This window comes from Gossypium hirsutum, chromosome D07, assembly GCF_007990345.1.
Source record: "Gossypium hirsutum isolate 1008001.06 chromosome D07, Gossypium_hirsutum_v2.1, whole genome shotgun sequence".
Taxonomy (NCBI): Eukaryota; Viridiplantae; Streptophyta; class Magnoliopsida; order Malvales; family Malvaceae; genus Gossypium; species Gossypium hirsutum.
In genome coordinates, this window is record NC_053443.1 from 23134723 (window position 1) to 23157921 (window position 23199).

Genomic DNA, 23199 nt, shown 5'->3' on the forward strand with positions numbered 1-23199 from the left:
TTAAATGTGAAAGCGTATTTAAATTCATTGATTTTCTTAAAATTTACGGATCTTAAGGTTTTGATATTTCAAATTAGCACACAAGTAATCTAGATATAGTAGCTCTTTCTTTTCTAAAGATAGGATATTAGAAAAGTTACCTTATGTATAATTTAAAGACCATAACCTTAATATATAACTTTTGCACATTAACCCTAATTTCTAATCAGTCCATTATCAATTAGAAATTAGTTACTAGAGTATCTATATATATTTGACTCATACTTTATTAATAACTAAAGCCTAATAAAACTTAACCAAATTAAATCACTTTTAAATTAGACTAACATTTTATAATAATAAATAATAATATGTAATTAGTGTTATATGTAATGTATATATTTTCCGTCATCTTAATCATTATGGTACGTGAAAGTCATTTGTTTTTTCCATGTATAGGCCATAGAGGAGACAAAAACAGTGTTCGGTCATTTTCAGTTAGCTAGCTAGCTTTGGATGCATTCACCCACCACACTAGAAGTTGACTTTCAACATCAAAAGATATGCAAGAAAATGCCAAACGGAAGTAAGGTTCATCCTCTAAAAAGGGCACTAAGGATCTTTGCAAAAGCTGCCATCAAAGTTCAAACTCATTTTTAAACACCCTCACACAGGTCGTTCATCTTAAATAAAACAAAAAAACACATATTTTTAGACAAACAGAATATTTGAGATTTTAAACACAGCCCAACATTCCTCCTTTCAATTCCTCAACAAAAACATAATACTATTATTTTATCGCTTATAAAATTGAAATTAATATAAATTGTTTTCTGGTAATTATACATTTGGTCACTCAACTTTTATATTTTTATTTTGGGAATCAAAATAAAAAAATTGCAAATTGAGCACTGTTGTTAACAATCATTTTTATTTTAATTATCCAACTTTAATAAGTTTTCATTTCGGTTACCCTTGTTAATTCAATGTTATTGTACATTTATGTTAGTCACCTAACTTTAATAAATTTTCATTTTGGCCACTCATTTACTTTTTAAAAATTAAATTGATTTTACTTCATAAAAAATACTTGACCTTTTTACAAAAAAAATTAAGTTATTCAATTGTGAAAATAAATCTCAAGTTTTTTTTCCCTGTAACTCAATCCTTTATAAACCCTAGGCTTTCCCAGTAAAATACTAGGTTCTTCCATTTTTATTGAAAAAAAGCTAAAAATTAATTCTAAACAATTGATAAAAGAAATTAAAAAGATAAAAATAAAAGTCCACGTAATTTTCTGCAAAACCCAAGTTTTTCCTTTTATTGATAAAAAAAACTAAAATTCAAAAAAAGAAAATTAAAGAAAATTAAAAGATAAATTGGGTTTTCCTTATGAAAACCTATATAGTTCCTTGTAAAATATCATACTTTTCTCTTTTATTGAAAAAATTAAAATTAATTCTTAAAAAAATAAAGGAAATTAAACATATAAAATATTTTTTTGTGAGAATATAAGTTTTTTCTATAAAAATCAGAATTTCCCTATAAAACTCAAAGATTTTTTTATTGGAAAAAAATAAAATCAATTCTAAAAAAATAATTAAGGAAACTAAAAATATAAAATTACTTTCCCTTAAAAACTCAAGTAATTTTCTATAATATCCCATATTTTTTATTTTTTACTAGATAAAAATTAAAATTAATTCTAAAAAAAGGAAAAAGAAAAGGAAATTAAAATGAAAAATTGTTATTTTCCTATAAAACCCCATATAATTTCTTGTAAAATCCCATGTTTTTCCCTTTTATAGGAAAAAAAACTAAAAGAAGTTCTTAAAAGGGAAAAAATAAAGGAAATTGAAAAAGATAAAATGATATTTTCGTGTAAAAATCCAAGTTTTCCTATAAAGCCCTAGAAGTTTCCCTTTCACTTGAAAGAAAAAACTAAAATTAAATTTAATAAAAAGAAAAGAATAAAATTAATTTTTAATAGATAAAATAAGTGGCCAAAATGAAAACTATTAAGTTGACTAACTAAAATTAGTGTATAATAACATTAAATTAACGACGGGTGACCAAAATAGAAATTTATTCAAGTTGGGTGACTAAAATGAAAATAGTTGTTAACAATAGCACCTAATTTACATTTTTTATTTTCAGTGCTTAAAATAAAAAAATTATAAAAGTTGGATGACCAACTATGTAGTTTACCCAAAAATAAAAAAATAAAAAACACTATGGTTTAATTGTAATTTCAAATAAAAAAATAATAATTTATTAAAATTTTTATATGAATTTTGAGTTGTTAAATAAGTAGATACGTTTTCAATGCCCTCAACCCCTTTCTATCTTAATTTAAGGGCTAAAGTGCAAGAATAAGAATTCAACTATGCACTTAATTTTATTTTGGTAATCCAATCACTATTATTTTTTCGATTTAGTCATTCAACTTTTTAAACTTAAATATTTTAGTCACTCTCCCATTAACTCATGTTAACTCGGTAACAAAAGTCTAACATTTTTTTTTGCATATTAACAAATTTATCTCTCTAATATTTATAAATTCTATTAATTTGATCATAAATCTAAAAAATTAAACAAATTTAGTCATCATTGTTTACAAAATTTTTCATTTTATTCCTAATTATTTAAAAAAATATGTATTAAATTAGCTCACAATTACAAATTGGGACATTTTGTAAGAATTTTTAGCTAATTATGTAGACCCAATTTAATCTAAAATCATATGGCCCAATTTAAAAAGGAATAAGTATTTTACTTTACTAGAAATTAAATTATATTCGATTATTCAGTTACTTAATAGATGTACTAGATTAAAAATTGATCATTACAAATTGATTTTTCCTTTACCTATTAGAGTTACAAAAAAAAACACAAATAAAAATTATAGCATTCATCACTTAATAGCTAACTCCAATTCCACATCAAATAATTCTTAAACTTGTGAAAATTATATGATTCTAAATATCCTAAAATCATTGTTTATGCAATATTAAAGATTTGATTTACATAATATCAAGTTCATAAAGATTTTACATGTAGTATTAGAGGCTGAGTTAAAAAACATATAAATTTCTAAGTGAATATATAATTGTTTCTAATAAACTATTTATACTAATGAATATTTTTATTTTATTATTAATGATAACTAAAAAGATTATGGTTCTTGAATAGTTTTTCCTACATTTGATTTGCAAATTAAGTTTAATGATGCATGCAACTAATAATGAAATAAACTTATTTTTATTTGTTCTCATAAAATTGCAAATGAGTTTTAGCACATGGTTTTTGAAATTGATAGAAATCATTATGTTTTCATGGATGGATAAGTAAGTTTGAATATTTGAGATATATCTATAATTCCCTATTTTTGCTAATATTTCGTATTGATGCAATTCATCAATTTTGTTAAGTGGCAAACCTAATTGAGGCATCGTCTTTTGTAATTTAACGAGTTCAATCTTATATGAATTATCGTTTTGAAACAAAAATTTAGTTTTTGTATTTTATACTTCAACCTTTATCAAATTGGCATTAGATTAAATTATGAGTGGTAAGGGTATTCAAATTTTTATCTTTTAAAGTTGAATATTTTAATTGATATATATATATATATATATATATGTGATATGTAATTTATTAGTCACTAAAGTGATCGAATTAGAAAGTTTCATAGATATAGATTAAATTATGTATGTATAAATTGTCAATATTCATATAATTAATTAAATGCTTATGATGAAAAAATTGATAATTGACTTTCACTACTCTTTAGAATTTTAGAATTTACCTAAAGGTGGATTACTTATTCTATGAATAGTAAAAATTATAGTGACAAATTAATATTTTTGTTAGAGATGTATTTTAATGTTCCAAAGCAACATGTATATTTGATAGAAATTATTTATTTGTCCATTAAATTTATTAGTATTTATTCATGATAGTATATTGTAGTATTTAGGCAAAGGAGAACTAGTGTCACGGGCCACAGTTCAAAGCCCATGACCATCGCACCAAATGCATCCAATGGAGGTCTATTGATCAGATGGGGATCATTTGGCCTACGAGAACTGGCCCGATTCAAAGAGATATTGGAGAAGCCTGTCAGATTAAAGCCTGGTTGGCCCGATAGCGAAGAGATGGCAACTTAGGCTAATATGGTAACTAATCTTAAAAGATAGAGAGAATCATATCTTGTAAAGATTAGATTAGATTTGATAAGGCATATCTTGTAAATCCCTTAAATTAAGGGATATGGGTAATCTCATCCATTGATGTAATTGTATCTTGACCGTCGGTTTTGGGGGAGCTTAACTATAATTAGAGAGCCTCCCCCTCATTTGTACTCACTCCTGAATTGTTTCATTATTCTTTGTGAATAAGAGAAGTAGAGAGCATTTACTCAAACACTTTACAAGCGCTCTTTCTGTTGTTCTTTTGCTTAGCTTCTTTTGGCATAAATCGCTTCCGCTGTTCAATTGGTGCCTTGGAGGAGTTCTTAAGGAATCCTCATTGAGTTAAGGCTGACTTGGGCGAGTTTGGAGCAAATGGATCGCCTAAGGCCGCACGGATTGCGAGACGAAAGGTCTAGCCCTGTGACAAGTGGTATCCGAGCCAAGTTTTGAACCAAGTTATATTCGAGTGGTTCAAAGGCACCATGGGGATGTCAAGAGAAGAGTTCGAACAAAGGTGGGCGAGAAAGTCTTTGAGGGAGATGTTGTCGGCTGTTGAGGAACGCGTGGGGAAACTTGAGGAGTCCTTGGAGGATGCAAAAGAGTCGGGCAATGCGCTTGGGGAAAGCATTGATGACTTGAGGGAGCAGTCCAGGGAGTTTGTTACCACGTGTCTTACTTCCCAAAGGGATAACGTACGAGAGTTGCTAGATTCCCATAGGAAGAAGCTGACGGAGAGGAATGATGCTCTCGAGGCCATGATGATGGCTTTGAAGGAGGAAACAATGGCCACGACGAGGGCTTTGAGCACAAGAATAGAAGAGCTCGAGGGAGAGCTGGCCTTGTGTCGAGCAGCCGTGGGGAAAGGAGTGGCAAATGCAGCACTCAATAACGAGGATGTCCCGAAGCCGAAAGAGTTTGCAGGGACAAGGTCTGCATGCGATGTGGACAATTTCTTGTGGAGGATGGAGCATTACTTCCGTGCCAAGGGCATCGTGGATGATGCAGATAAGGTAAACACTGCTTCAATGTTTCTTACTGACATTGCGCTTTTATGGTGGCGAGGTAGGACCACAGATAAAAGGCAAGCTGGGATTGGGACGTGGTATGAGTTCCAATATGGATTGAAGGGACAATTTTACCCAGAGTTTGCCGAGGAAGAAGCTCGGGCAAAGTTGCAAGGGATAACGCAACAGGGCACAGTGGGGGAGTATGTTCGAGAGTTCAAGGAACTCATGCTCCAAGTTTCAGATGTGACCGATGAAGAAGCAATGCTTGCTTTTCAGAATGGATTGAAGCCGTGGGTCAGACAGGAGGTGGAACAAAGAGGTGTCCAAAAGCTGTCGGAAGCCATGACGGTAGTTGAGTCCGTGGTAAAGCTTGGTCGAGGGACAGACAAGCTTGGGTCTTCCAAGTCCAATGGAATGGGCGTATGTGAAATGGATCACAAGGAAGATAGTATTGATGGCTATGGCAACGGCGACAATGGTGGTAATGGGAAACCACGAGTTGGGAAGAAGAAACCCAAGAGGAAAAGAGACAAGCTGAAATGCTTTCTGTGCGACGGTCCACATATGTTAAAGAAATGTCCAAGGAAATCCGCGCTTAAGGAGAAGCCCGTAGATAAGGCCTTGATACTTGGTTTGAGCGCAAGGGGTGTCGAAGCCAAGGAGGCCGAAAGCGAAAAGAAGCGAGTAAAGTGCTTCTTGTGCCGTGGTCCGCATGAGTTGCGGAACTGTCCAAAGCAAGCCGGAGTCAAAGGAAAGGCAACGTCTGAGCTTGGTGACTCGTTGGAGGGGCTTCCACCCATGGGAGAGGTGAGTTTGTCATCGAACTTAGAAGAAAAAGTTACGATGAAAACAGTGAAGCTGGGACCAATGAGGCTCCAGTTGAGTGAAGTGTCAGAGTTGGCCGAGTTATCGACAAGGCTTCCACCTATGGCAGAGGTGGGTGGTGCATCGGACTTCAATGAAAAGGAAGCGATGCATATGGGACAGTTGACTAGAGTAAATGCAACGAGTAGGACGGCTCGAGTTAAGAAGCGACGGAAGCCGAGGCAAAAGTCCCAAAGGAAGGGAAAGGCTAAGGCGTCGAGACGAGATCAAGGCGAATCAAGTCAGTGCCATTCAGAAGTCGCAACGAGGGCGTTGCGAGAATGGGTGGGGGAGAATGTCTTGGGCCGCAGTTCAAAGCCCGTGACCATCGCACCAAATGCATCCAATGGAGGTCTACTGCTAAGATGGGGATCATTTGGCCCACGAGAACTGGCCCGATTCAAAGAGATATTGGAGAAGCCTGTCAGATTAAAGCCTGGTTGGCCCGATAGCGAAGAGATGGCAACTTAGGCTAATATGGTAACTAATCTTAAAAGATAGAGAGAATCATATCTTGTAAAGATTAGATTAGATTTGATAAGGCATATCTTGTAAATCCCTTAAATTAAGGGATATGGTTAATCTCATCCGTCGATGTAATTATATCTTGACCGTCGTTTTTGGGGGAGCTCAACTATAAATAGAGAGCCTCCCCCTCATTTGTACTCACTCCTGAATTGTTTCATTATTCTTTGTGAATAAGAGAAGTAGAGAGCATTTACTCAAACACTTTACAAGCGCTCTTTCTGTTGTTCTTTTGCTTAGCTTCTTTTGGCATAAATCGCTTCCGCTATTCAATTGGTGCCTTGGAGGAGTTCTTAAGGAATCCTCATTGAGTTAAGGCTGACTTGGGCGAGTTTGGAGCAAACGGATCGCCTAAGGCCGCACGGATTGCGAGACGAAAGGTCTAGCCCCGTAACACTAGGATATACTTGGATTTTTTTATATATTTGAATTCAATATTTGACCATTTATATATTGTCTTGCTTTATGTCTTATTTTATAGTTATTTCTCTTCATTTTCAAGCCTCATTTTTTACGTGATTTAATAGGTTAAACTTCTCTTAATGGAGAGAATAAGCCAAGTTCCATTTCATTGTTTTGGATCTTGCATAACACCTTCACCCAACCCGATCACTGAATCTGAGTATAGAGTGTCACAAATGGACCCGGTTTGAACTAAGGACCAAATTTAAACTTAATAAAATTAAAACGAGCTTTATTAAATAATGTCTATATATATCTCTCTTACAACATAATCTTTAATAAAAGTTTACTATCTCAAGTTTTCGGACTCTAAGGTAACTATTTAGCTACAATATATTCGCCCTCTTGGCAAAGTCTCTAAAGGTACTCCCTTCCTATGTGCATGACACTTGCTAACGGAGCCCCTTGGTTCAATACAATAATGCTTGGTCCGTCATCGAGTTTCTTATCCAATAAGCCTTGCAATCATAAGCCAAAAAGTTTGTAAGTTTGAATGAACTTAGTGAGTTTCTTCACTACTATTCGCTACAACCATGCATAGCTCACCCCTTTTTAGTAGGGGTATTAACTTAAAAGAAGAATAAAATGCTTTACTCCATGTTTTACATCAGACTTTCACGCCGTGCTTGATCTAGCAGGTCTTATGCGCCTTCCGCCTTTTTTTATTGGTTGATTCTCTCTTTACCTACATGCTTCTAGGGATGAATCATCGTTTCTCTTTATGTTGGTTTTAAATTTTGAACACTTGGTGCTCATTGAGGCGTACCCCCATTTTCCCCCTTTAGGATAAGGTTTAATTGTACATTTTATCCTTAATATTACTCCCAATATGTCGTTCTCCTTTTCACTTTTCTCATAATAGTTTGGCGTACTTATCCCCATTTATTCAATAAGGTTACTAGTAGGCCCTATTCCACATTGGCTGACTTAATCCTATCTTACCTTTCTCTACCTTTGATACTTTTAAATTATATAGATTTATTTAGCACATTTTTACTTATAATTTATGCAAATTCTGAGCATGTGGGTAGCCAATTGAGTCATTTTAATTCATATTAAGACATTAGACATAATTTGAGTGAATTTTGTAATTTTATATAATTCAGTATTAATTTTACATAAATTTTCTATTTTATGCTTCATTTTAATTTTTACTCAATTTGCTATAGATTAGACCACTAAATTAATTCATATGGGAGTCAATAATATTACACATGAACACAAGCTAATTTCTACTTCATGTGGACGACAAGCTCACCAATTGGACTCATAAATTGAATTCAACCCAACTTGAAAGATGGTTGCTGAAAAGAATGAAGTCTGCTCTCAATTGGGTTGTCAAAATCGTCCAATAAGGGGGAGAATGACCCAAATTCGACAAAGGCATGAGAGCAATCCAAATTAGCTTTGGGAGAATTAATTTGAAGGTCCCTAAATGTGCAAAGAAATAACAAATCATCCCCTAACTTCCACCTTGATTGCTATCCAACCCATGCCACAAATCAAGCAAGAATCAAGCAAGAAAAATCAACCCACTCTCCACAATTCATGGTCGGCCAAGCAAGGGAGCAATTCAAAGGATTTCCAAGCTATTTTTAGCTAACTCCCATGCTATCCCTCTACTATAAATACTACCTTCATTTCACTTCTCAAACATCACTCACCATTCATTCATCTTTCACTCATAACATTTTCTTCTCCCTTTCACGCATAAGCCTTCCCATTTCCCCATTTCCTTTAGCTAGCATTTTCCCTTGAGGAAAACCATTCTTGGCCAACCACCTTGAGGAGCATTTTGCAAAGGAGCAATCAGGAGAACTAGAGGAAGCCACCACAATCGGTTTTCGGAGAATAGTCGAAATCATCAAGAGTTTCTTCTTTCCTATTCTTTAATTTTGTTCTTAGTTATTCAACATGTTTGCAAATTGTTTTGATGTTTTTCCATTAACAATAATGACTTAATTTTGTCATGGCTAGAATGATTACATTAATTTGATAAATTTCATTTGATTCATGTTTATGATATTCTGTGCCACAGTTGTTCATGCTTCCAATTAAAATCATTTATGTATTTCATGCATTAAAACATGTTTGAATGTATTAGAATTAGTTGATCAATCTTGACCAGATGGCAATTAATGGACACGATAATTAGAAGGTGCTTGCTTAATTTAGATCTTGATTCGATTAAATTAAAGGTTCGTAATAACTCGGGAGAGCTCTATTACCTTGCATAACTTTAGGTTTGTGTGATTAACTTGTTTCAAACCTTATTAGTCCTTGTTACTTCATGTAACAACCCGTTTTCAGTGAAATCAGAACAGTAGTTTTGGGACCAAAAATCCAACATAAAAATATTTATTTTATTATTATTTTAATGTCTATAGTATGTTAGTAGTGTAGTATAAAAATTTTGTTAAGAAATTTTGACGTTTGCATGCTTAATTAAGTCAAAAGGACTAAATCGCAAAAGGTGTAAAAGTATAGTTCCATTAGTTAAAGGTGTCTATTAGCTATGAAATTAAATTGTTAAGGGATTTATATGGTGATTAACCATTATCATTATGATTTGACATTTATGGGCATGAATTAGATAATTTTAAGTTAAAAGCTAAAGGTTAATAAAGTAAATTAATAAATAAGTTAAGTAAAATAAAGAATAACAAAATGTCATCTTCCAAAAATGCTTTCATCCACCGAAAATTAAGCTTAGAAACTCCATTGAATAAGTTTCAAGGTTCGGCCAAGTCTTTGCTTGCATGTTAGTATAATTTTGTTCCATTTTTAATAATTTTATGTTTTCGGGATTGTTGTGGCTTAATCTAGCTAGCCCAGGGACTAATTTGCAAAAATATTAAAGGTTTAGGATTTTTTCATGAATTTTTTTTTATGATTCTTGAAGTTTAATGAAAGATTATGAGTCATTTTTGATAAATAAACAAGTTTTGTAAAGTGAATTTTGATGAAAATGTCAATTATGGACTTATTTGAAAAATATGTAAAAGTACATGGTGAAATTGTGAAATTGTGAAATTATGATTTTATGAGTTTCTATGGGTTTATAATGAATTTTTCTAGCATGGGTTATGGGTGAAATTGCAAAAATTTCTATTTACGAGATTAAGGACTAAGTTGTAAAGAAGTTAAAATATTAGGGAAAAACATAAATTTTCAAAATCATGAATTTTGGATTAAATTTAATAGCATGTGGATTAAAGAGGTTGAATTTTCCTATTTAGATCAAGATAGACCTCATACGGTTTAGATCGAGGTAAATTTAAAACTTCGGACTAGTTGACTCTGTTTCAACACCTTTATCGTCGAGGTAAGTTCGTATGATTGTGTATTTTTTATTGTTATGTTTTGATCTATATTTTAATATGTTAATTGATATGCAAATGAATAATGTAAATCCAACGATGTATGACGACTATCGAGCCCTGTTTGAACTTTAGGAATTCGTAGGATACAAATGACATGTCATTAAGATTTTCATGTTTCGGGTGGTGGTCTTGAATGTCCTACCGATGGCTGAGTTCCTGCATTTGTTGCGAATACTCTACAGCTCATGTGAGTAGCATTGTGTAGCTTGCATTCCGACCCACAGCTCGTGTGAGCATACCAATTTCACAACTCGTGTTAGGAATGATGTAAAGGAAATGAAAGGTTACAGTTATATGTTTAGCACACTTCGTGTGAGCTATCCCGTTTATTCGATGGTATTCTAAACGGTTCAATGGGTATGAAAAGGGAAATGAAATGGTAAGTGTTCAATATGAACCATGGTATGTACTTATGAAAAGAATTGAAATGGTGAGTACATTGAAAGTATGTTATGTTAAGGAAAATGATGAATTCAAATGAGTTATGTGCATGTATAACGGCTTACCTATGTTAAACTCATGTGGATTATGTTTGAGTATGCTAACCTGTGTTGTTGTTGGTGCTTAGGCTTGTGCCAAGCTTATGGTTGGATTGTATTATGCATAAATTTAATGTTATGCAATGAAATGGTAAGTTATGTTTTATGTTTTACGAACTTACTAAGCATTATATGCTTACGTAGTTTTCTTTCCTATGTTTTATAGATAATAAAAAGCTCGTTCGGTTTGGAAGCTCATTGGATACCCATCACACTATCCCACAGATATATCGGTAGATTTCAATATTTTGGCCACGGTTATAATGGCATGTATAGGAAACTTATGCTTAAAGTTTGAGTTGAATGTTAAGTGTTGAATTTGGTATGTATATATATGATAGTTGTTTAGGTATCATTTGAAAATGATTAGTTTTGTGTCATTTAGATAATTTTGATGCATGTGAGAAATGTTCCAAATGGTAAGATTATTTCGATATGGCATGGATCTAGTATGGTATGTTTAAAATGTGGTTAACTGTGATATGTTTTGGCATGGAAATAAGATAGTTAATGAATGGTTAAGAATGCTCATGTATAGATATGTTTGATGTTTGATGATTGAGGTGTCTTATTGGCATATTGGTTGGATGCATTTTGGATCTTTGTATGGGTTTTTTTATGCAGGTTTTGAGCAAGTTTTAAAGCCTTGATCATGTGTGCAAAATTACTTAGGTATATGCTTGAGATGGGTGAATGAAATGGCTTGTTTTTGCCCTATTTCTTGTCCACATGGCCTAAGAAACGGGCGTGTATCTCAGTCGTGTGTGACACACGGCCATGAGACACGGCCGTGTGTCCCCTATAGGTTTTAAAGGGTTGCAAGTCAGGCAGTTACATGACCTAGCAAACGGCCTGGCACACGGGCATGTGGCTTGGTCGTGTGACCAAGTCAGAGAGTTACAAGAGTATGGACACGGGCTGGGACACAGCCATGTGTCCCTATTTCGAATGTTACACGGCCTGAGACACAGGTGTGTGTCTGAGTTGTGTAAGACACACGGTCGTGTGACCCTTGCAGTATGAAATTTTCTAACTTTTCCTTAATGTTTCAAATGTTCCCAATTTAGTCCTGAATCATTTCTAAAGTCTTTCTAAGGTCTTGATGACTCGAATAAGGGACAATATGATTGAGTTTGAATGAATTATATTATGATTTATGAAATGTTTGGAAATGAATGTTTTTAAGTTACGCATTTACAGTAATGCTCTGTAACCCTATTCCGGCGACGATTATGAGTTAGTGGTGTTACATTTCACACAAATTCCAAGTTAATGAATGATCGAGTTGCCATGGAATTTTTTTAGAACATTGTTAAACATGAAAAATGAATTAAGTCAAAGGTTGTAATTATTCTAGCCTATTCATGTTATTGTTGTTAACTCGTGAAAATTGCTGCTAAACTTTCACCTTGCATTTCATTTCATTTGCATTTAGGTTAACTTGAATTTAGTTAATTAATTTAATTTGACACCTATCACTCAAAATTATTGTGTTTTTCTTAACCAACTTGTGAATAGTAATTTTACATTTATCAATTTATACATAGTACATATGGAGACAATAAGTCTTATACTTACTTATTACTTGATAACGACTGTGTACACTTGCACATTCCGTCGCGAACCAAGTTTTTGGCGCCATTGCCGAAGACTGCTAATTTACTCATTATTTGTGAAATTATTTATTGCAGTTTGGTTTATTTATTTTTGGTTTTATTTAATTAATTTTTTTATTCTTTATTCTTTATTTTTGTGATTTTTTTTCTAGGTGTTTATGAGCATAGATCGAATCATCGATTTATTCCCTATAGACCCTGAAATCAAGTGGACATTTAGACAAAGAAGACGAGAAAGATTAGCCCAGAGACAAGTCGTAGAGATGGACCTTGAAAATCAAAATGATGTTTAAGGGAATGGATCCATTAATGCGCGTAATCCAATCCTTATTGCTAATGATAAGGACTGAGCTATAAGGTAGTACGCTGTGCCAATTTTTAATGAGTTAAATCTGAGAATTAGGAGACCGGAGATCAAGACACCGCAGTTTGAACTGAAGCCTTTGATGTTTTAGATGCTTCAAGCAATGGGCCAATTTAGTGAAATGCCCATAGAATGTCCACACCTTCACCTTTAATTGTTTATGGAGTGGAGTGGTTCCTTCAAGATAGTCGGTATAACTAAAGACACATTGAGATTGAAGTTGTTTCTATAATCGTTGCAAGATCGAGCACGAGCATGGTTTAATTCGTTATCACCCAATTCAATTTATACTTGGCAAGAATTAGCGGAACGCTTTTTGGTAAAGTATTTCCCACCTAGCAAAAATGCTAAGTTGCGGAATGAGATTACCACTTTTTAGCAGATGGATGACGAATTCATATATGAGGGATGAGAAAGATTTAAAGAGTTACTACGCAAATGCCCTCACCACAGATTTAACATTGTATCCAATTGGAGATATTTATGATGGTCTTAACGCACACACAAGGTTGGTGGTAGATGCTTCTGCGAATGGTGCTATTTTATCGAAGTCTTATAATGAGACTTACGAAACCATCGAGAGAATGTGATATGGATTAAGTGGAAGCGGATCAAATTCAAGTTGTTTGACTCAAAAAGGAAAGATTTGGATATGATTTAAAAAAAGAAATAAGCAAATTTAGTAATAAATAAATTGAAAATAGTGAAAGAAGAAATTTTAGAATAAAAAAATAAAAATCATAAATAAATAAGAAATAAAAATAAAAAAAGTGGCAAATGAACAAGTAAATTGATGGATATGATTGATAGAAGGATAAATGTCCAATTGAATCCTTTGAGATATAAATCACCAAAAATTCAATTAATAGCTCTAATCAACCCTTCAAGAAATAATTCCTGACAAATTGAAGGGTGAAGAATGAATTCCCATGACTCCATGAAGAAAATTGAGAATAAAACTACTTATAAAAATCACAAGAAAGAAATCTTGCACAAAAAAAAATCCTAGAGTTGAAAACTTTATTAATGAAAAATAATTATCTGATTTGTGTACAATGCTAAGGCCTATATATAGGCTAGCTAAATAAATTTAAATAAAACTCTTAAGTATACTAGAATTCTAATTAATATAGAGAAAAAGTAGTTTTAACCTAAACTTTCTTGTTGACATAAAACTCCTAAATAACTTAAACTACTTAGTAATGAATAAAAATTAGGAATAATAAAATAATAAAAATAATAAGAGCTGATAAATATAATATTGGACTCATATATAATAAAAATTAAGCCCAAAACTCGAACGTAATATGATTTAAACTCGAGTTGAAAGCCCAAAACTCGTAATTCTTGTCATAATCCCGTCTAGAAATTTTGCTCGCATAGTCTTCACTAAAGCGATCATAACTTGAGCTCCCGAACTCAAAATTGAGTGATTTTAAGTGTGTTTTGAAGCTAAGAAATAGATTTTCGAACGCCATGAAGATATCTCAACCCCAAAATTCTTGGATCCCATCCAAAAAGTCATCGCAAATTTACTAATTTCCCAAACTTGAAAATTGACAGCTTCGGTGAATAGAATTTAATAAATTTCACCCCATTCGTGCATGTATCATTCCCCCTTTACTTGAAAATATTCATCCTCAAATCTTGTCTTTGGTTGAATAAGAAAGAATCTTTATCATAGGTGGAATGATTTAATTGAGCTCCTCGCAAAGGATCAACAAATTCTTGAAAGAATGAAACAAGTCCACTAGACAAATTCAAGTTAAGGTTGGTGAAAACATAATTATTCCTCTCTTTCAAATAGATTCTCTCTTTCTTTATATTTTCTTTTTCCATGTGAACTGAACTCTCTAACTTTACCTTATAGAAATTTTCAGTCACCAAAGTTGAACCATTAAATTGACTTTTATCATTCAAAGTCTCTTTTCTCTCAGTCTTTTTCCATGAAACATCCTCATTTCCCTTTAACCCATCACAAAAATTTTGAACATTGAATTCATCATAATATAAATCTGTATGAGGAGAATAGAGGTCTAACCCATCCAAATTCGTACACTCTAGGAAACAACTCTCACTATTAACTTTTTCTGGTTCAAAAAGTTTAGTATCACTATCATCATAATTTGCACTATTACTATCATCATAGCTCGCACTATTATTATTAACCTCTTCGACATCAACTTTGAAAAAATGTGCAATGTTAGATCTAGACTCAAGAATAGGTACAAAATCACACTTACTGTCTTTACAAATGGTGTTACTCGAATTTTCTTGCTCATTTATGTCATCATTGTCAATGATAGCAGTAGACAAAAACTCCTTAATAGGTTTTGTGTCATACTTACGTTTCTCAGCTTGCAAGAATATTTTCTTAAATGGATATGTTAGACATTCAAAGGCTTTGTGATCCTTTGCATTACACCAAATGCACTTTCTAGCTTGTTCTCTTTGTTTTTCCATGAGTCGTTTAAGCTCACAAAAAATGTTATTTTTTTTTGTATCAATGTCTTTCTTGACAAGTCCATGAACAATAAAAGGTTGAACGACGTTAGGAATGACATGTCCATGCGGGTTTTTTTACAAATATGACATCTATGTCTTGCCCAAAGTTTATCATTTTTGGTTTCCATTCGAGCCAAAGTTTGACTGAAATTTTTTTGAACCGTCTCGTGATGGACTTGAGCTTGCAATGTGTCGAACTTATTTTCCAAACGCTCTTATGCCTCTTTGAAATCTTTCTGAAGCTCACCAAATAGCACTTTAAATTGGTCCATGGTAACCAGGGATGAATCATGCACCTTGTCCTTACTATGTGTACGTAACATTATTAAAGGCTAAAATAAAAAAAAACTAAAAAAAAGTTGATCAAAGAAAATTAAACCTCACCTTTATAGATCGCAATAAAAAAAATAAACAACTTTAAGAGACAAAGAAAAGAAGTTAAGATTTTCTCGCTTGTAACTTTTAAAGAGCAATTAAACTCAATAATATTCAAAAAGATGTGGAATCACTCTGTAAAAAAGTTGACCTAAGGCTTTAAGAAGCCAAAGAAAAATTTGACTCAAAAGGAAGTAAGTTCAACGGAGAAAAGAGAGGCAACTCTTTTTGTACCTATTAACACAAGAAGCGAAAATGTGTTAAAATGTGTAATAGAATAAGAAAAGCTAAAACAAAAGAAACCCTAATGTTAGAATCATAGAAAATAAAGTACCCAACCGAAAAAACCCAAAACAATAGAAAAAAAACTTGAATTTGTTTTCGTTTGAGCTATTCCCGATTTCCAAAAATCACAAAATTTAAATTAGAGTCTCCTTAAAAATGTAGATCTGATTTGAAAAATTTCAGTACAAAATTCAACCGACGAAATATTTTATTTTATTTTTTTTGTTTTCATATTTTTTGCACTTTTTTTATCAACTTTTTTGTGGGAAATATTTTTTTATATTTTAGGAGAGTGCCAAGAATCAATACGTAAAATTTCAGATCGTTTGAAAAGAGTTTACCCACTAAAAATATTTTATTCCGAAAAATTTCTGGGTAAAAAGAAAAAAAAAACTATTTTGAGCTTGTTCATTGAAAATCAATTTATAAGAACACAAAGAACACCTAAAACACAAGAATGATATGGAATGAGGCAGAAGTAGATCAATTTCAAGTTGTTTGACTCAAGGAGAAAAGATTTGAATATGATCTGAAAAGAAGAAATAAACAAATTTAGTAATAAAGAAATCGAAAATAGTAAAAGAAGAAATTTGAGAATATAAAAACAAATAAAAATCATAAATAAATAAAAAATAGAAATTTAAAAAAACAAAGTGGTAGACGAGCGAGTAAACTGATGGATATGATGGATAAATGTCCAATTGAACCATTTGAGATAGAAATCCCAACAAACTCAATCAATGACTTTAATGAACCCTTCAAGAAATAATTCTTGGGAAATTGAAGGGTGAAGAATGAATTCCCATGACTCCTTGAAGAAAATCGAGAAGAAAATTACTGAAGAAAATCACAAGAAAGAAATATTGAACAAGAAACAAACTCCTAGAGTTGAAACCTTTATTAAATAATTGTCTAACTAATCTAAAGAAGTAGTTTTAAACTAAAATTTCTTGTTGACATAAAACTCATAAATAACTTAAACCCATCATAATCCCGTCCTAAAATTCTGCTCGCACAGTCTTCACTAAAACGATCATAACTTGAGCTCCTGAACGCAAAATTGAGTGATTTAAAGTCGAAGCTAAAGATAGATCTTCGAACTCCATGAAGACATCGCAAGTATGTTGATTTCCCAAACTTAAAAATTGGCAGCTTTAGTGAATGAAATTTAATAAATTTCACCCCATCCATTCATGTATCAGAATAGCCAATAACAACTACTAGTGGCTGACTAATCGAGCAGCTTCAAGAAGATGAGTAGCTAGAGTGTATGAGGTATATGCCCTCACTTCACTCTTAGCTCAAGTATCTTCTATCTCTTCAATGTTGAAACAGTTTACTACTAACGGTTTAAATCATGTTGCAGCTCATCCACTAAGTCACTTTGATGTTATTTCCTGTGTATATTGTGGGGACGGTTATTCTTTCGAGAATTGTGCATCAAATCCCGAGTCTGTTTATTATGTTGGAAATCAATACCATAATAGAAGTGGGCAAGGACTATAGTCCAACTTCTATTATCCTTCATAGTGAAACTGTCCAAACTTTTCTTGGAGTAACCAAGGACTTGGACCGAGCAACAACTATATGCAACGTAGACCAAATCAGCTGCAAGGGTTCAAACAACAAGTTCAGAAAACAGTACAAGCTGAACCATCCAACTATTTAGAGAATTTTGTTAAAGGTGAACATGGAAAAGAATGACGCCTTAATCTAAAGACAACTAGCAACACTGAAAAATTTGGAGAACCAAGTGGGTCAGTTAGCTATAGAGCTTTGTAATAGACCGTAAGGAGCCTTTGTTAAGTGACACAGAAAATCCAAGGAATTTGGGTAAGGAACACTACAAAGTAGTTGCTTTATGAAGTAGTAAGACTTTGGAACCCAAGGTAGTTGAGGTTGAAGATGAACTTGCCAAGGAAGAGGAAAATCAACCTATAGTTGAAATTCCTGCACCAGAAGAGCCGGAGTCTACAAAGTCTAAAGAGGTAAAATCTAAACTAGTTAATTTTTATGCGCTAACACCTTTTTCAGATGCAGATACAATTCTTAGGAAAATTTGTTTGATTCAAGCTAAAGTTCCACCACCTCTGTGTCTATAGAGACTCAAGTAGCAGAAACATGAAGTGCAATTCAAGAAGTTTTTGGATGTTCTAAAGTAGCTTCACATCAATATACCATTGGTAGAAGTTTTGGAAAAAAATGCCTAACTATGTCAAGTTCATGAAGGACATTGTATCCAAGAAGAAGAGACTTAGAGAGTTAGAGACTGTAGCACTAACAATGAAGTGCAGTGCGTTCTTATAGAACAAACTACCTCCGAAAATAAAGGACCCTTGAAGCTTTACTATACCCTATAACATTGGAAAATCTTACCGTGGTAAAGCTTTATGCTGTCTAGGAGCAAGCATCAACTTGATGCCTAAGTCTATTTTTAAGATGTTGGGAATAGGTGAAGTAAGACCCACAACTGCGACGCTCTAATTGTCAGATCGATCTTTGGCATACCCAGAAGGAAAGATCGAGGATGTTCTGTTACGTGTAGGTAAGTTTATTTTTCCTGTTGATTTTATTATCTTAGATTTTAAAGCAGATAAGGAAGTGCCGATCATCTTGGGGAGGCCTTTCCTAGCCACGAGAAGAACATTAATAGACGTGCAAAAAGGCGAGCTCATAATGAGAGTTCAAGATGACCAGGTAACATTCAAGATTCTTAAAGCCATGAAATTCCCTAATCCGATGAAGGAATGTTCAGTAATGGAGGATCTAGAAACCTTAGTTTCTATAGAATGGGAATGCAATTCTATAGAAGATCCATTGGTAAACATCTTAGGGTCTGAGCCACTGGAAGATGATCAAGGTAAGAAAAGTATGGTTTTGATGGAAGCCAATTCTAGGGACTATGTTCAATGAGCACAATTTGAACCGTTAGAGTTAGAAGCTCAAGAATACGCACAACCAAAGTTGTCAATCGAAGAACCATCCAAACTTGAACTTAAGGTACTTCCTTCCTAATTGAAATACATTTATTTGGGTAAATGTTCTACTTTTCCTGTGATTATTTCAGTAGAACTAATCGAATGCCAAGAGGAGTAGTTGATCGAAGTTTAAAGCAATTTAAAAAGGCAACTGTTTGGACTATAACTGATATTTGAGGAATAAGCCCTTCCTTTTGTATGCACAAGATTATCTTAGAGGAGGGTGAACGAGCTAGAATTGAAGGGTAGAGGAGACTCAACCCAATAATGAAAGAGGTAGTTTGAAAGGAAGTCGTTAAATGGTTCGATACGAGAATTATCTACCCAATTTCAGATAGTTCATGGGTAAGTCCGATACAGTGTGTATCAAAGAAAGGTAGAATCACGACTGTTGAGACTGAACATGACGAGTTAATCTCGACGAGAACAATTACGGGCCAGAGAATTTGTATAAACTATAGAAAATTGAAAAAATCCGTGCAGAAGGATCATTTTCCGCTACCTTTTATGGATCAGATGTTGGACCAACTGACAGGTAACAAATATTACTTTTTCTGAGATGGATATTCAGGATATAAACAATTAGTTGTAGTCCCAAAAAACCAACATAAGATAACTTTTACTTGCCCGTATGGTATATTTTCTTTTAGGTGAATGTCTTTTGGTTCATGTAATTCACCTGCCACATTTCAACGATGCATGATGACAATATTTACTGATATGGTAAAAAATTTTGTTGAGGTATTTATGGATAATTTTTCTATTTTTGGTAATTCTTATGATGTTTGTTTGTGTAATTTGACTAAGGTATTAAAGAGATGTGAAGAGACAAATCTTGTTTTTAACTGGGAGAAATGTCATTTTATGGTTACGGAGGGAATTGTCTTAGGACACAAAATTTCCAAGAAAGGGATCGAAGTTGACAAAGCAAAAGTGGATGTAATTGAGAAATTGCCACCTCCAGTCACTCTGAAAGGAGTGAGAACTTTTTTAGGCCATGCTGGTCTTTACCAAATGTTTATCAAAGATTTTTCAAAAATTTCCAAGCTTTTGTGTATGTTATTAGAGAGAGACACCACTTTTGAGTTTAGCAAAGCATGCTTGGAAGTATTTGAGGAATTGAAAAATCGGTTAATCTTGGCCTAATAATCATTACACCAGATTGGAACTCTCCTTTTAAGTTGATGTATGATGCAAGCGATTTTGTTGTAGGAGCTATGATGGGGCAAAGAAGAAACAAAGTGTTTCATTCGATTTACTATGCAAATAGAACTTTTACAGGAGCCTAACTTAATTACATGGTAATTGAAAAAGAACTCTTTGCTATAGTTTTTTCTTTTAACAAGTTTCTTTTTTATCTTATAGGTACAAAAGTCACAGTCTTTACCGGTCATGCGACCATAAAATATTTACTCTCAAAGAAAAACACTAAGCTAAGGTTAATTTGATGGGTACTCTTACTCCAAGAATTTGACCTTGAAATCCAAGACAGAAAATGAGTTGAAAATGAAGTAGCTAACCATTTATCGAGGTTGGAACAAAATGAGGTAACTTATTCACTCATTCCAATTAATGAAAATTTTTCAGATGAGCATATTTTTAGTCTAAATCAAATCCGTGAAACTCTATGGTTTACCGATTTTTCAAATTATTTAGCATGTGGAATAATGCGTCTTAGAATGACATACCAACAAAGGAAGAAATTCCTTCATGATAGTAGGCATTATTTCTAGGAGGAATTGTTTTTGTTTAAATAGTGTGCAGATAATATAATTAGGAAATGTTTAGCTGGATATGAGGGACATTTTGGTGGTTCCCGCACTGTAGCAAAGATCTTACAAGCTAGATTTTTCTAGCTTATAGTGTTTAAGGATGCATACGCATACGTGAAAAATTGTGATAAATGCCAGAGCACTGAAAATATATCAAAGAGGAACGAGATGCCTTTGACAAATATCCTAGAGGTAGAATTATATGAAGTTTGGGGAATTGATTTTTTAGGCCCGTTTCCTTCTTCTTATGGTAATAGGTACATCCTAGTGGCAGTCGATATGTATCCAAGTGGGTGGAAGCTAAGGGATACCCAACGAATAGTGCTAAGGTAGCCATGCGGTTCTTACATAAGCATGTAGTTACACGGTTTAGGAATCCTAGAGCTATAATTAGTGATGAAGGGTCTATCTTTGTAAATAAATGGCTTAAGTGGTTGCTTGACAAGTATGATGTGAAACACAAAGTAGCAATTGCATATCATCCACAAACGAATGGGAAAGTTGAACTTGTGAATTGTGAGATCAAAGGAATCGTTGAAAAGATGGTTTGACTTAATAGAATAGATTGGTCTCAAAGGCTTGATGATGCTCTATGGGCTTATTGAAGAACTTTCAAGACACCGTTAGGAATGACTTATTATCGGTTAGTCTTTGGAAAGTCATGTTATTTGCTGCTTGAGTTGGAAAATAAAGCTCATTGGGCCTTGAAACAATTAAATCTATATCTAAAACAGGTTGATGAGAGAAGAATGCTACAACTTGATGAGTTGGAGGAATTAAGGTTGTTTTTATATGAGAATACCAAGATGTACAAAGAAAATACTAAGAGATGGCATGACAAACATATACAACCTCGAGAATTCAGAGATGGTCAAATAGTCTTGTTATTCAATTCAAGGCTAAATTTATTCCCTGGAAAGCTCAAATCCTGATGGACTGGACCTTACACAATTCACTATGTTTTTCCATATGGAGTGGTAGAACTACACAATAAAAAGAGAGGTACATTTAAAGTTAATGGTCAATGTCTGAAGCACTATTGGGATGGTGAATTTGAGCAAATTGAAAATTCATTCAATTTAATAGACCCTTCATTTTTTATGTAATTCATTTGAATAAATGACATATTTAAATTTTTTTCTTGAATTAGTACATTAAAATAATTCTGTCTAAGGAGATTAAAACTTAAGAGGGACCATTTGTGACACCTCCAACCTTTCTTGGGAATTTAATTTGATGTAATTTTTCGAGAAGAAATTTTTTACGTATCCGAAAGGGAATTTTCAATTTCATTTTTATTTTTTTATGTTGGCCCAAGTAGTAATCAGTTTATTTTTTAGTGCAAATTAATTTTTCAAGTACAAGAAATAATTGTAGTTTGGGCTTGAGGCCTAAAACATGGAAGAGGAGGAAATTACCCACTTATTATCATCCATAGGTCCACCCAAAACCATAAATTTCCCGCCACTTTTATTTCCTTCCATGCCTTGCCACCCAAGTCATTACTTTAGCTAAAATTTTGTTAAAAGTTGCTAATCAACTACTATATAAACCAATTATCACCATCATATTTTTCGCAACACCTAAAGAATTAACCTTCACCTTAAACCTATATTCTTTTCTTTCTCTTTGTCGTCGGACCCAAACCCCAAAAGCTTTTCCCCAATTTTTTTCCTTCTTGCATAACCCTACTATTGACACTGTAAATCCTTCGTCGTAGCAACCGTCGTTACCTACCCTAGTTGCCACCGCAATCCTCTTACCACCGCAACCTTTTTGCTATTGCTAACTCGAGCCACTATAACCTCCTTGCCGGTTATTTTTTTCCCTTACTCCTTGTCGATTCATCATGTTTTGAAAGAGAATGAGATTTTAAAAGACTTCTACTGAAAATTCAATTGTAATTCAAGATGATGAAGTAAGGGAAATATTTGATTCCATCTTTAAAAATCAACCATTGATGCCTGAAAAAGGTTCCAATTTAGAGAGAAATGACAAGATGATTGGGCTTTTGTCAATTTGAAAAAAAATTGAAGCCTTGAATTGGAATCAATTTTGTGATGCATGATCATTGCTTGAAGAGGAATTAGTATGAGAGTTCTACACCAATTTGACCACACCTGATGCTAATGAGGTTCTTGTTCATAAAAAGAAGGTACCCTTAATTCTAAATCCATTAATGATTTTTTTAATCTACTTGATGTTGAAGAAGATGAGTACTCTCCCATGATGACAAATATCAATTGAGATTTTCTTCAACAAGTGCTTAATGTTGTTACAAATCCAGGTCCTAATGGATTTTAAGAAAATACGATAGTTATTCTAGCCGAAGGGAATACCTAGAACCAGTGG

General features: G+C 33.3%; 1 non-coding gene across 1 annotated transcript; it reads right to left on the bottom strand.

The window, feature by feature from the left end:
• Positions 1-13282: 13282 nt before the first annotated feature.
• On the bottom strand, positions 13283-13388 carry LOC121219769 (small nucleolar RNA R71). The gene has a single exon (XR_005916660.1). It is a non-coding gene; the product is annotated as a small nucleolar RNA R71 (small nucleolar RNA).
• Between the last annotated feature and the right edge of the window lie 9811 nt (positions 13389-23199).